The sequence below is a fragment of the Eleutherodactylus coqui genome, chromosome 4 (assembly GCF_035609145.1).
Source record: "Eleutherodactylus coqui strain aEleCoq1 chromosome 4, aEleCoq1.hap1, whole genome shotgun sequence".
NCBI classification, from domain to species: domain Eukaryota; kingdom Metazoa; phylum Chordata; class Amphibia; order Anura; family Eleutherodactylidae; genus Eleutherodactylus; species Eleutherodactylus coqui.
This window is the reverse complement of record NC_089840.1, coordinates 179,819,817-179,836,284: the sequence shown is the minus strand read 5'-3', so window position 1 is coordinate 179,836,284 and position 16,468 is coordinate 179,819,817.

Genomic DNA, 16,468 nt, shown 5'->3' with positions numbered 1-16,468 from the left:
GAGACAGAGCCTGTTCTGGAGAGCAGAGTGCAGTGTGAAAAGCGCCTAAAGCTACATTCACACACAGCTGTAAACTTCCACCCCAAAAATCCACAATTAAATATGCCCATGATTTTGTTGATGTGGATTTAGCCGTGGGGTTTCACTGTGAATGCATGAAAGTTACAGTGAATGTTATGCAAAAAAAAAAATAGAGCATGCTGCGGATTTGAAAATCTGCAGTGGATTTTTTCCATTGCTAGTGCATATGGTTTGTCAAAATGCCATTTACTAAAAATTGTACTGTACATAGTTGCAGAAAAATTCTGCAGCTAGTACGCAATGTGTGAAACCATCCTAAGAATAGAAGTATGGAGCTTTAAATTCACATATTGATATCATCCACTAGGATGAATTTCCATTGGTTAGCCTCAGATAAATGAAATCTCTAACATTCTTAGGCTGAATTCACATAGCAGTTGGAATCACAGTATTTTGCATTAGTATTAATAAAACAGAACCAGAAGTGAGTCCAAAATATGGAAAGGTTTCAAACTTTCTGTTATACTCTGCAGGTCCCATTCCTGCTTTTGGGTTTCAAATATTGATTAAAAATACTGGACAGAATACTGCCATGTGAATGAGGTCTTAGGATAAATAACTCTATGTAGTTCTATATTTTCTACCATAAGGGCTTTTTCCAACAAATGTGGGCATAACTTTGCACGGAGGCATGGAGTGTAGTTGCGCCTGAACAAGGGGAAGATCTTCCCCTTCATCGCCTTTTCAAACTCTGCAACAGAGCACAGCATTTTGAATAAAAACCATGTGACGATAGGTGCTGCCCGATCTATTCCTGCACGTAGTATTCATTGCGTGTGGGAAAGATAGAGCAGGTCCTATCTCTCCTCGCCTGTACTATTACCAGGTAAGAATCCCAACAGTGAAAACAAAACCACTGAAATCCATTGATATCAGTGGTTTCGTTTTGTTCCTTTATGCGGCGAGATTATCGCAGTCGCATAAGTGGAGAAAACGTTAGTCTAAATCCGCCCTGATAGTGTATAAATTGTGATGCTGGTAATTTTTAGATTCATACCACACTTATACATTACCCTCCCAAAGTTTGGTAACACTAAGTGTTTTAAACAGCAAGTGGATGTTTTCCACCAAGAATGGAGATATATTCCAATCAAAAACTTAAAAATTGAACCAATGCATGCCAAGAATATACAAGGCTGTTATACAGGCAGGGGACACTTCAGAAAATCCAAAATTTGGAGTTATCTCTAGATCCTAAATGACAGCTCTTTTTGTTTTGTCTTTAAGCTCAATAAACACCTACATCCTAAAACATCTATTTATTTCATCTGTATATTTTACAATCCCTTCCCAATTTTATTTTAATAGGCTTTTCCAAACTTCTGGATAGAACTGCAGATAAAGTATATTATTCCATGAAATATAGATAAAAGAATTCTGTAGAAGCATTAAGAAATAAACCTTAAAAACCTTCTTGTATTTAATAATATAGATAATGTTTGACAAAACATAAGACCTTGAGGAGGAAGGAGATGCCCAGGGTCATAGCCCTAGGGAATGCAAGGGTAGGAACAGTACCCAGGCCCTGGTGCCTAGAAGGCACCAGTATTATAAATGGCACAAACTGAATTGGAAGCCTTGTTTCAATATTTTTATCATGGCCAGATAGCTTTACGCATCTAGGAGTTCATCATTTTTAATTAGGTTTTTTTCATGATATATGTTATTTTAATAATGTACTTACTGTAGTTTCAAAAGCCCAATCAAGAGAATACATTTTCTTATTTTTATTCTCTCTGACTCATACACAAGAGGAATTTTTACTCTGCCATAATGAAGTACAGACCTTTTCCAACTCACTTCACACATGAAATTGCAATCATTTTGGGGGGAAATAATCATATTCCAAAATGAAATCATAAATAAATCAAAGCTTATGCTCTGATTTTTATCAAAATGATGGCTGCATGTTTGTGGCAAATGCTAGAGGAAATTACTCGGAAAAATATCACTTTATAGTGGTGATTTCCAGAAACATTTTAAAGGGTGTATAGATTAGTCATTGAGACGCTAAGAATAAAAATCCCCATGCTTGATTGGGATTTGCTGTTCATAGGGAAACCTTCACAAACTGCATAATTCCATTGTTATGTCGTCTACGTTGTTTGAGTACTTTTCTTCTATACATCAGAACTGTAATTGAAAAATGCAGTGATAAATTCAGATACAATAATAACCGTAGTTTATCACTCAAGGTAAAGTGGTTGTTTCTTCCTAGTATTTAAATATTCAAACCAAATTTGAAGGTCCATAAGATTGGAGCTTCCTTGCATGGAAATTAGATGCGTGACCTAAGAATGCAGCATAAAATCAAGTGAACTACTCAAGTGATATGAGTGACTTCCAATGGGGCATGATCATTGGTGGTGGACTGGCCGGGGATCAGCATTTCCAAACTGACAAACTTGCGGGGTTTTCTTATGCAATATTGTTGGAGGTGTACTGTGAATGGTGGAAATAAAGAAAAACATCCAGTCAAGGGCCATTTACATGGGATGATTATCGCACAAAATTTGTTCAAAGTAACACATTTGCATGAAAATCATTGTGTCTAAATGCACAGTCATTGTGCACTATTTGTTTGCAGTTCGCTAGTTGCTCACTTTTAACCATCGTAAAAATCATTGTTGGATCGCTGGTTTCCCACTGAGTGTAATGTGAAGCGCTGATCGAGGAGTCAGTGAGAAGCCTGCAAGAACCCAGCGAGGATGTATGTGTCTAAACGCTCTGCACGAGTGCTCACAACCTAGTGGTCACATCAGCGCTTAAGTTGTCTAACATTTAAATGAGACATTAAACAACTCATTCATAAGAGGGGTGAGAGGAGGATATTAAGAATTGCTTTGAGGAGCAGGCGGTTTACAGTCAAGCAAATTGCAGCAAAATACAATGCTGGGGCTCCAGCTGATGTGTCCAAATGTTCAACTCATCATTCTTTAGCATGGTTAGGCTATAACAGCAGATGACTAATTCAAGTGCCATTGCTCCCTAAGAAAAACAGAGTTAAGACTTCATAGGGCAAATAAGCACAGCATTTGATCAGTGAGCAGAGGAAAAACATCACCTGGTCTGAGGAATCCAGATTTTTGTTATATCATGCTCATGTGAGAGTCAGAATTTGGTACGAGCAGCATAAATCTATAAACAAGAATGGGTTGATTAGAAAATGTCAGTACATACATCTAATTTGTAGAAACTGCAAGAAGCTATCCTGCCCGCACAAGACAGTTGTTTCTACAGAATGATTTTTGGAGTTCTGAAGGCCAAAGGAAGTCCACGGTAGTACTAGATGGGTGATCAATGTATGATTTACCAACCACCTGCCTAATATTGTGACGCCCCCTTGGGCTAGCAAAAACCAAAACAGGCGTGACTCTGTAATTCCATTGTGGATGTACTTTGGTACATGGCAGTAAAACATTAGTACCATATCCTTTAAAGGGGTTGTCCCGAGGCAGCAAGTGGGTCTATACACTTCTGTATGGCCATAATAATGCACTTTGTAATATACATTGTGCATTAATTATGAGCCATACAGAAGTTATAAAAAGTTTTATACTTACCTGCTCCGTTGTTAGCGTCCTCGTTCCCATGGAGCCCGACTAATTTTCGCCCTCCGATGGCCAAATTAGCCGCGCTTGCGCAGTCCGGGTCTTCTGTAGTCTTCTATGGAGCCGCTCGTGCCACAGAGCGGCTCCGTGTAGCTCCGCCCCGTCACGTGCCGATTCCAGCCAATCAGGAGGCTGGAATCGGCAGTGGACCGCACAGAAGAGCTGCGGTCCACGAAGCAAGAGGTTCCCGGCGGCCATCTTCACAGGTAAGTATAGAAGTCACCGGAGCGCGGGGATCAAGGTAAGCGCTCCGGTAAGCTGTCTGTACGTCCCTGCATCGGGGTTGTCTCGCGCCGAACGGGGGGGGGGGGTTGAAAAAAAAAAAAACCCGTTTCGGCGCGGGACAACCCCTTTAAGTCTGATAAATTGTGAGGTGGAGCCTCCATGTATCGGACTTGTTTATCAAGCACATCCCATAGCTCGATATTTAGAGAATTTGGAGTATAGATTAACACCTTAAAGTGAAACCATATCCCTCAAACCATTTTTGAACAATTTTTGCTGTGTGGCAGGGTACATTATCCTGCTGAGAAAACATACAGCAATTAGGGATGAATGGGTATATATGGGTTGAAATAATGTATGTGTGGGTGGGATGTGTCACACTAACATCCACTTGAATGCAATGTGATGCTATGGGCAAAAACATAGTTCATAAAATCCCATTGCATCTTACCTTCTTCCCATAGTGAATCCTGCTGCCATCACTTTTCCAGTTAAGCAATGCATAACTCAGCAATCCTGGCTGTCCACATGTAAAATAAAATGTGATTTTCCAGATCAGGCCATCTTCTACCATTGCTCTATTGCCCAATTCTGATGCTCACTTGCCTATTATAGACACTTGTGACAATGGACAAGGGTCAAAATGCACAAGGCTCGCACTGAGCAGAAGCACATACCGATCAGTCTGGATATGTTTAAGGCACATATGGCATAAATAAAGCAAGATATATTCTTTTATCCACGAATAGCAGCTTTTTCTTTTCTGTTCCTTGGAAAGAAGAAATTCACACTGTTGTGGACGCCAAGAGGCTGGGCAATTAAGCTGCACTAAGAAGGATTTGCTTGCAGGAGCTGAAGTCAGATGTGAATGCCGAGACGGTGAGCTTATTTATACATATATATTTTCTCTTACATTAAAAATGTTGGACTAAAAAGGAACATAAATGCATCACTAACTAGAACAGAAGCTCAAATTGAAAGGCAAGCAACATGCTAAGGAACAAAACACACCCAATACTTACATCTTGTTGTTAGCTGTTTAGTCGTTCATAACCCTCGTCAATTCTAAAGGCTCCTTCCCTCTATGTTTTTCGGTTTTGCACGATTTCTTTCAGTATTCTATTTACTGATGTTACACTATTTCATGCATTTGCTAACGTAGGGTCAATGAGTTGAGTGGACCCAAATTTTTCTATGAAGACCGGCAAGTCAGGAGACTGATGTCAGGCACGTCTTCCCCAGTTTCCCCTGCAAACACCTCTAGGGGAAAGCTCTTGGTCTCATTTGGGGTCATCCCTACATTAGCAGACATCAAATGTATCATCAACAGACAAATTTCCATTGGCTTAAGATTGTTCAAGCATTTTTCACAGTTGTCAGAATAAAGGAAAGAATCACATTATGAAACAGAGTTTTTTCAACCCTGATTTCATGTGTGACCTTTCCACATGGTGTTTCAAAAGACACAATAGCAGTGGAGTAGTCCTTTGCATCCACATGTATTAAGATGACTCTCGGCATTTTACTTTGCAGTTTTTGAGTGTCCACTAAACTGGCACATACCAGAGTTACCAGACTACCAGAGTCCAACAGAGCATCCACGAAGTGTACTCCCACAATCACAGTACAAGTCTGACACTCTGTGTCTTTGGAGCACATGGCAGAGTAGGCAGCTCTAAAAAATAATGATTTTTGTTGCCCATTAGCACATTCCATTGGCTCACCCACAAGTGGGGAAGTTAGCAGCCAGATGGCCGAGTCCTTGACAACACCAACAAACAATATTCCTGAAATTGACAAGCCATTTATGTCCTTAATGGCCAGGCTAAAAGGTCTGTCCACACTCTTTCACCCCCTTAATTTAGAAACGGTCTTACCCAATTCGAAGGTATTTTAGTTCCTTGGGGTTGGCTGAGTAAGAGAAAGCTCATTAAGATAGTCCTCGATATTCAGGTAATGCTCCCCTAGGGCAACTAGTTGAGCCTTATCCTGGAGATCCGCTTGTTGTGCACAACATTGTATCGACACTGACAAGGCTGGAATAAAGCCATCCAGGACCACTTTTTACAGTACTTCAGCTGCAGTGGAGTAAATCATACATTTGTGACTACTGGGCTTGTTCAGATGAAATCTCCAAGTAGGAACCCTAGAAAGCAATAGAGCAAACATATCCACCCATGGATCCTCTGTAAGTTTCCCCTTTGTTGGCTCTTTTAAAAAATGGTGAGAAATGCCTCCCCATTGCTATCCGATGTCATTTTCTGTAGTGAGGCTTGCACCCTCCCAGCAACAGAAACTGGCTCTGTCTGTCCATTTCTGCAGCATTGGATTTTATAAGTGCAGAAAAGTTAACCCATAGCATACATGTTACTAAGTTCTAATGCCAGTGATTTATCCACCATATGTAACAAGATAGTATAAGAGTAAGGGCTCTTTCCCACGAGCGCATATCGGCTGGTCGCTTTCACGGCCGGCTGATATGCGCCGTGATCTGATGCATTGGATTCCATTGCTATAGATCACATGGGCATATTTCTGAGACATAAAAACGCCCGGCTAGCTCAATATAGCACCGGGCATTTTTACGTCAGACCCAAAACACAGTCCTGGAACTATCTTTTGGACCGGAATACGTCGGCCATTGCATGGGCTCCCAGGGGAGCCCATGGCAGCAGCCGTAGGCGAGAGGGAGTTTAGCAGCATGGCTGCTAAACACCCTCCCTCTGTTCTTCTCCCCCCCATGCAGGCTCACCTCTCGTTCCTCCCTACTCATTCTGTGCAATGGGAGGGGGCAGGACAGGGGCCAGACCTAAGCGCCGGTCCGCCCCGCCTGCTCCCATTGCACAGACCAAGCGGGGAGGAACGAGAGGTGAGCCTGCCATGGGTAGGGAGGGGAAATGGGCAATGGCCTGGTGAGCTCGGCCAGGTCATCTGAACAGGCGCACAAACTTTTGATTTGAGCGCCCGTTCAGCAGATTTTCCCCTCCCAATGTAGCATATATTGGCTGGCTATGAAAATGTCGGTTGATATGCGCTCGTGGGAAAGATCCCTAAGGCTGCTTTACACAATGCTTTACCAAAAGTCCACGTTTGAAACGGCTATGTTTTACCGCAATTTTGTGCAATGTTTTTCAGACCATTCTACTGCATCATTGTAATGTGCAATGAGATATGTTAAAAAGCGCTAAAACGCATGAAATTGGAGCAAACAGCACTTGAAAATCACAATGCTAGAAACTGCGCTTTTGAGCACTAATCTGGGAAGCGCCATTGAAATCAATGGAGCCGTTGTACCGTGTTTAGCGTGGTGTTTGAAAGGCCGTGCTAATCATGTTACAAAGCGGCCTGTGTGAGAGCAGTCTAACTTCTAGTAGTGTTTGGCGCATCATTTTATTTCAGAGTCATAACTGACTTCTTAAACTAGCTAAAAACAGAAGTCAGCAGTGGGTGAGGCTGGGTGAGGCTCTAGCAGAATATGTGTTTTCTGTGCAAGCCTTAGATAAGATAATTACCAATTTCAGCATTTAACAACAACATGTTTCCAGCAAGCCTGAGATAATGCAAGTGCTAATTTTAACATTTAGCAATTTTATATGTTAAAATTTACAAGTAAATTTGAGATAATGTAGCTTACACGTCAATTGTGACTTTTAGAATAATTGTATGATTATAGCCGAGTTGGGAAAACCCAACCCATCTGTCATACGATGTTTGGGTGACAGTCGCGCAGTATCTGCTCATGATCAGCTTGTGCTATAGTGTATTTTTTTATATATACTTTTTACTCAATAAAGAGCTTCCAAAGAGGAAGCGAATTTTGAAACACCACTCATCTGTTTCATGCTGTATTCTTCTCTGATGCACCGTCACATCTGGCATACATGATTGATAAGGCTTCGGCACCATAATTTAGGAGATTACTCCAGCAGTAGTTTATGGGATTGCTGTCTCCAGGGTTAGATGGACACTTCCAGAAAAGAGGAATACTGCAGACTGTTGTAGTGCAACAAGCCTCAACCAGTTTTATTTGCTTTTCAAGCAGGATAAAGAAAGCAAACAGTGCAAAATAAAGATCCTCCGTGCCGTCTGGCCACTTACTATACTTTAATCAACGAACTATCAGAGCTAAGACTACACCTGTCCCTGTGTATACTCGCTCCCGTGCTGCTGCTGGTTCTCTAATAGAGCAGCCAGCATGAGACTGGGACGGCTGGAGGAGATTTCACTCCTTGTTCTTCACCGCCCCTTTCCATTCACTTAACACAATGGCCGTTCAGTAGTGAACAGCAGCTGTTTACACTGTACGATCATCGTTCATCGTTTAAGCTGCTTAAAATCCTGAACAATATCATTCAGTGTAAACAGCATCCATTCAGTACTGAACGGCCGATGTGTTAAGTGAATGGAGAGGGGCGGGGAAGAGCGAGTAGTGAAATCTCCTGCAGCCTCCCCGCCCCCTGCTGGCCACAGCCGCATAGGAGCGAGTATACACAGGGACAAGAGTCAGGCATTCGTCCCATGTAAATGGGCCTTTGTGCACAGAATCTAAACAAAATGCATCACCAGTAGCTTTTCTCACAGCTTCTCTTAAACCCCAAGAGCAAACCCAGCCACCATCATGTAAGTTATCTGCTCTTTTAAAGCACACTTCAGCCCTTTCAGTGATTGAGTATTCTGCCTTCATGTGTTTGTGGTCCAGTTGTCTATAAAATCTTGGTTTGCTGCACCAGCTGCAACGCTAGCTCCAAGGAGGAAAAATTAAATTACTACAGTATCAAGTAATGTATAAAACCATGAATTAATCTGCTGCAAATTGTGCAATCATAAGTTTCTCTTGACATTTGTGGCATTGGAATGAAATTCTATTTGGTCTTGCATTTTTTGATGAAACTGCCTGTAGCTGTGAAAATAGCCTTGATAGCAACTTTGGACAAACATAAGGAGGATCTTCTTTCACAAAAAGTTAAAATGAGTAAAAAAAAGTAAAGAAGCTATCAAACTTTGTTTCAAGCAATATCAAGAAACTGTTTGTGGTTTTGAATATTTCTGATGAATACCTTGAAGCTTATCCTAGCTCCTAGGAGAAAAATTGGGATTTCAGTGTAGCAAAACAAAGGGTCAGCAATCTTATAGCAGTTAACAATGCAACAGAAGCAGTGCCTTCTACAAGTAATGGAAAAGCATTCCAGAAATATACCCAAAGCCGAATAGACTAACAATTGTGCAGCAAATGCAATAAAAAATAAAGTTTAGAAAAAAAACATCCACCTGACCAGTATGTTTTTATATCAGTCTTATAACTCAGTGCGTGGATCCTGGCGTGATATGTAAATGGAGAATCTTGATCCAGTTCATGGGTTGTGGAATGTGAAAAGTGGCACTTTAGTGAAGCATAATTAAAATAATTACACAACACATCTAAGAAAGAGCAACATGCAGCAAACGCAAACAGCGTTCTAAAAACGGTTTCCGAGCATAAAATGGAAATTCTCAAATGAAATCTATGTAGCGGCAACTAGTGATGAGTGATTAATGGAATAATCAGTATTGGGCAGAATTCACAAAAATCATCATGAATCGGGAAGGTTGATTCTGACTCTCATTTAAGTCAATGTCAATAAAAATCGAGTTCATTAATTTACCCCCCAGAAGGTCCACAATGCAGCCAAAGTCCCACAAACTGCATGGGGACACAGCCACACATCTGGAGAACACTATGCTCCTCCCACAAATTGGTTGAAAATAGTGCACAGGATTGTCACTGAAAACAATAGAAGACAGCAGGTGTGCTTCTTGTTTTAAAAGCTATGTCAAAAATGTTATAAGGAGAAATTCTACCAGGTGAACACAACACTCAAGCATGGGTCCTACTGTAAGGAACAGCTGTAGAGCTACCAAAGGTATTACTACACAAGATGACAGGTGTACTGCTTGTTTTAAAAGCAATGTCATAAAGTTTGCAAATTAAAAATTCCACCAGGTAAACAGAATAGCCAAGCATTGACCTCCTCCAATCAAAAGATAAAGAACTACAGCTGTTTCTTTAACTTTAGAAAATTTTTATTATGGGAGAAGGAGGAAACATGTTGGCGGCAGGAGAGCAGCAGCAGTTTCACCACCACCAGCAGCGACAGCACCTTGAGGGCAGAGTTTGCACTCTGTATTTCCAGACTTTTTCATTTGTGAGGAAGTAGGAGGAGGAAACATAGTAAAAGCAGGTGAAGAAGAGCAGCAGAAGCACCCCCAGCAACAGCAGCTTAAGGGCACAATGTGGTCTTCGATATAAATCTATGTGATTAAAAATTGCCAGTGTGCTAACTAATCAGTGTTATCTTCCATGACAGTGTAAAAGTCAGGTGAAATCAATGCTTGGTTCATTTCTATAAATGTCAGGCAGATTGTCTGTGGACAGATGGATGCATTCTGTTAGTTATCTCATCCATAGCTGTGCTGAACACCCTTTCTGAGAGCATGCTGGCAGCTGTTCAGGCAAGAACCTCTAAAGCACATTTTTCAAGCTCTAGTCCAGCTTAGACACCCAGAAGTCAAAGGGGCCAATACCATGTCTGAGTACATCCATGTGAGAGATGGCATACTTTTAGACCATCTTGGATAAGGGCTGCCTGTGACTGTCAGCCCTACCCTTTTCTTTTGCTGTAGGCTGCTGCAGGTTGATAAAACTATGCCACACCACTGTTAGGCTTTCTCTACCACTGGTTGTGGTGCTGTTGTGGCAGATCCCTGGTCATATTTCATGACATATTTTACGGCACCATGTGCAGTGCTGGTTTTAGTACATTGATGTCTAGCAGGGTAATGTCTGGAATTTGAATACATTCATAATGGTATTAAATGATAATTAGTTTAACATTAGGTTGACCTATAAACATGATAATAGAAAGGTTGATTTTTTTGGATATCCAGTTGATGGTTGAATTAGATGTATATATTCACACAGAAATATATGTGAAAGATACATCGGTAAACTCATTTTTGTAATGTCTGCTCATATCCCTGCTATGATCAGGGCCATCCCAATTGGTCAATTCCTCAGTGCAAAATGGTTTTTCTCTACTGAGAGTAATTTTGAACTGCAAGTGCAAGAATTGGAGATGAAATTTAGTGATAGAAGGTATAGTAAATGCTCTGTTAAATATGGTTATAGTGCAGCGTTCAAGCGGGGTGCACCATGGGCAGGAAAGATGGTTGTCATGGGTGGCTCTGCAACCTCTCCCAGGAATCCCTCAAAAAACATTGGTCGGTGTTATTGACAGATGCAACACTTACCACCTGCATTACAAAGACCCCCCCTAATGACAGCATGAAGAGACAAAAATGTAAAGAGCATCTTGGTAAGGAACCCCGTACACCAAATGTATTTGATACCGATAGGCCAAAGGGAGAGTATTATTAATGTGGCAAATGTACTTCATGTCCCAACATAGTGCAAGCGACCGATTTTTTTCATCTCCGTGTGGCACTAAGATTTTCAAAATGAGAGACTTTATTACATGCAATTCTATCTGTGTAATCTATTATGCTGTTTGCCCCTGTGCAAAAACTTATATTGGACGCACTGGTTGGAAACTCCGTTTTAGGATATGAAAGCATGTAAGAGATATTATGGTGACTAAACATGAGGTAAATCTCAATTCCCTAAAAACTTTTTCCTGACATTTTAAGATCTAGCAATAAAATGTAACCTAGCTGCTGTAGGGTACGTAGTATAGAGAAAATTCACTGTGGTATCAGAAGGGGAAATGCCAAGCGGCTTCTGGATTAGGTGGAGTATAAGTGGATTGTGGAGATTGGTAGTATGATCACATCTGGGTTGAATGAACAATTTAGCTTACATTTCTATAAAGACGTCTCTGTGCTTCATTCCCTTTTGTTTTTATTTGTGCTTGTCATTATTGCTTTTATTTTTCAGTGTTTAATATAATATTTTAGCGTTGTCTCTGATATCCGACTCCAAAAACGATTTAACTTACCTTGTAAAGCTCCAAACCACTATTATTTTAAGGAGTAACAAAGGAAGAATGAAATATAAAAATAATGGATGGCAGAGCAATAATGCAGTGTCTATGCTGTATCTATATTTGCTTATTTTGTGATATGCTGTGGTCATTTATTCTCACCATTAGTTGAAACCTATATACATTTATTGCTTCACTCTTTTAGTGAATTTATATTTGTTTTCAAACCTTTGTGGCCTTGCACATGTGCTGGGTGGGGATTTGGCCAGCTCTCCTAACTAGGGTCAGTGGCCAGGCCACATGGATGCCCGGATGGCCTGTGGGTCGGGTGGTCTCCAGTGATACATTTATGGGCCATTGATGGTGCGTTAGATATTGCTGATGGGGACAAAAATATATAGGCGTTGGCATCCTTGCAGTGTACTTATTCCCACTGAGGAAGAGACAAAATTCACTTTGGGGAGCGTGGACACACCAGAGTAATGTCATATGGGTGAGATATGTTGCACCCTTACTATCATGTGGTTATTCAGTTATTGCATTGCAGATAGTGATGCAAACTTTTGTTAACCTTTTTGTGACTGGATCAATTATGATGGAATGCAGTATTGTTGGCCTTTTGGCAATATGCACTGACACTTTATGCATGATGTGTGGGATACCTTTTTTTCTTCTCTCATTTTTTATAAAACTTGATGCTATTTATATGATTAATTTGTATATGATATTTGAATGATGAATAGTGATATCTCCCACTGATGATACCTTTTGGTGTGCACATTATTTTGTACCCGCTTTCAAAATAACAGTCTTTTTCATCCTCTAACATTGTGGGTCAATATGCTTTGACTAGTAGTACCTGAGGATGAAGGCACTGCCCTTTCATTTTTCTGCCACACCCTGTGAGAGAGTGAGACAGCCTCCAATATGTGTACATTGTTCTTGTTACTGTATATAGTCCTCTTCTGTGTGTTTTATTATTTGTCCACAAGAGGTCGCTGTTCTGCAGAAAAGATTTTGGTCAAGCTGTGAGGTGACAGGACCATGGTAGCCTGTGATTGGAGCACCCGTTGCCTGGTTACAGCGTGCGCACGGGAGGAGAGAAAATTAAAAGCGGGCGTACACTTTGAGGGGACAGTTGGTCGAAAGAGCGATCTGAGTGGCGCTATGGAAGAGGGAAGGAGGTCGTATCCTGAAGGGATCGGAGCTGCAGCGGATTCAGATGCCCACTGGATGGGAGAAGACTTGCTGCCGGGGATGTTTCTGAACAACCGGAGTGAGACTGGCTATTGTGTGTACAATACTGGATGTCGCTGAGGAAGTGAGTAACGGCTCTTTGCGGCACCGCACACTTTTCTGGAGGAGCCCCTCATCCGTCTGGACTCTTTGGCTGATCATACAGCAGACCGGTCTACATGCATGCAAGACACCATATTTTGGCGCCAAATTACTTGGGACTGCGTTTTGGCCTGTAGTTAGATTAGGTAGGGTTATGGACCGTGTCAGGCCACACTTCAGCGGGATCGGCATAGTGTCTGGCAGGCCACAACCAGCCGTCAGTAAGAAGCTTCTGGAGAACATTCACCTGGCTATATAGCCGCTGTTTTTTATACATGTTCCTTATTGTATTGGGTTTGGGGGGATGGAGTCAGTGTTGTTAAGTTTGTAAGCTGTTGTGCTGCACCGCCGGTACTCAGATCACTCTCCCTTTCCTTTGTTCCTTAGTAGCGGTATTAATAGGTAACAAGGGGAAGGATTATTTAGGCCTGCCCATTAGGTAAAAGCATAGTCGATTATAGTAGCACCCTTTGGGGAGTACAGCGCTGTACAGCACAAGGGCCTCAGCCATCTGGCTGAGTGTATGTGAGTTTTGTTGGGTTACCCATTGTTTGTGGTCACATGGGCCACAGGGCTTTAGTAAAATTCGGTTTGCACCTGAACTGGTGTCAGAGTAGTTTTTCTTGTTTGTGACTTCGCTGTATCCTGGAGAGCCCACCCCGGTACACGGCTTACAACCCTACTCACTGCCTTGACAGAGTCCTGCCCCACAATGTCCACCTCTTCCCCCTATCATGCTATCATGACTCTCCCTTTCTGTCCACATTAGGTAAACCACCTCATCATCTTCTGCCTCCTCTTCCTCTTTGTCATCTTTCTCTTTCTGCGTGGACTCTATGTCATAGTGAGCACAAGGAACTGACAACTCTGTTTCCTCATTTTCCTGATTACGCATTGCCTGTAGAGGGCTGAACACACACTGACACACCCTCATCTTCCTCGTAGGAGGTAAAAAATAGTTGGGCATCAGTGCATTCAATGTCTTGGTCTTCTTCCTCTGGTTGTTTGGGTTGCCCGCGTGACATCCATGACACTGAATGACCAAACAGCTCCTCAGACTGATCCATGTGGCCAACTTTGGAATGTACAGGGAATTTGGCATAGGGTAAAATAGAGGGGGGATGCTCATGGTTGACTGATGCAGACATGCAGACTGACTACTGTGTGCCTGCAACTGGTAGGAAGAGGTGGGCGCATACTTGGGGCATGCTGTGTCATTCACTCTATGATCTGTTCTGCATGCTGCGGATGTAACACACAGGCAGAACAACTTCTAAAGAATAAGAAGAGAAGACGAAAAGGACTGGTGAATAAGCACAACACTCTAAATATGGGGGAAATTGAAGATCATAGAAAGTGCACTTCTCTTTTATTGAATAACGTGTAGAGCCAGCATATGAAAACACATTTCGGGGTCACACCCCTTCTTCAGTTCGTCTGGTTAAAACATACTAACAATTGGAAGCCTAGGGAGGACAAAGTCCCAAGTTTTAAGGGGACTTTAAGTATATTTGATGTTTCCTTGTTTGATTTTCTTTTTCTTTTCTATTAACGAAATAGCACAGCCAACTACATAAGCTGAAGTTGCTGGGAGGCACAGTATGGGAGAAAAGAAGGCAACAGATATACCGTAGTTTGTATCTTTGTGAACTGTCCTTGCTTGATGCAGCATCATTGAATTCCCCAAACCCCACTTTTAAATACGTACAGTCTGCAATTAATTTGTAGTGGCTGGATCGGCGACTTTGAATGATGTCTGGGGCCACAAGCACAGAACTGCAATATTCGCCATGCCAAAGTATATTTTGTCTGTCTGCTTTGCTGCTATATACATTGATAGCAGAAGAAATATCCCCTCTCCCAATGTACAGACCACATTTCGTATAGACATATAAACATGATACAGCTGCTTTCTCTGCTCCCTCCAGCAGAACCCTTCTTAATTTCTCAGCTGGTATATAAGTTTTCACACCAGCAGCAATATATCCTCTGCAGAATATCTGTCCCTAACAACAGACCACGTGTTATATAAGAATATAAATGTGATATGACTTCTTTCTCTGGTCCCTCCAATATAACCCTGATATACAAGCATATACAGCAGTAATATATCCTCTGTAGTGTATCTGGCCCTAACAACAGAGCAGGGGTTATATGGGCATATAAACATCATGCAGCTTCTCTGTCCTGTGCTCACCTGTTAAATGGCTGCTGATTACACTGTGCCTATATGATATACTGTGAGTAGCAAAGATAAAAAAGAGGGTGGAGGAAGGCCCAGTGAGAGTCGTGAAATGATTCTGGAGTAAAAAGTGTTTCAAATGATGGAGGTGCTGCCAATCAGATAACGTTCCACCAAGGTGGGCGTGAGTATACCAAATGAGAATATGCTAAAATACTGGTGGTGAAGGGGCAACACTCTAAGCTAGTTGAAAGCTAAGGTGGCCTGTCCACGGGCGAGTTTGAATTGCGTTCCCCGCAGTGATAAACCGGTCGCGGGGAACGCAGTGAAAGCTCTCCATAGCGTTGCTATGGAGAGCGCTTCCCCCTGTCCATGAGCGGAGAATCATTGCGATTCTAGAGATCCATCTGCCGGCTCCTGTTCCCGGGTGATGGTATCCCGTAGCGGATCTCCACCGCGGGATACCGCAACGCTCGTGGACAGGCAGCCTAAAGGTCCAAGATGCAATAGTGAAAGCACTTCTTTTTTATTTAACAGCATAGAGAACCAGCAAGTGAGTACACGTTTTAGGCTCGACAGCATATTTTAAATACGGTAGGTCATGTAATGCAGGCATCCGATTAAAATGCTATCCATATGCAAGAAGGAAGACACATTTGGTGTCATCAACACGGCACCCTGACTGCTGATTGGCTGCATGCTGACCTCAGCAGCAGGCATTATGGGAAATTCAGTTTGCTAGCTTCTTTTACCAAAAATCAAGATAAACAACAGTAACAGAAACCTGTACCTTTTATATGCCGCTCTGGACTTTCTTTTTTGTCCCGTGAAACCACTGATCTGCCGCTGTTTAGATGCATCACTTCCTCAGTAAACACAACAACAGACTGTTGCCTACAATTTCCAAAATACATAGAGCTTGTTTAGCACTATAGCGCCACCCACAGCTTACGGGTCCTGCAACTTACTAGCACCTACCTCCCTCTCACTGAAAGTACCAAAGAAAGCTGCTGAAGCTGGCAGACAGACAGAACCTTCCATCGCTCTGAACTGCA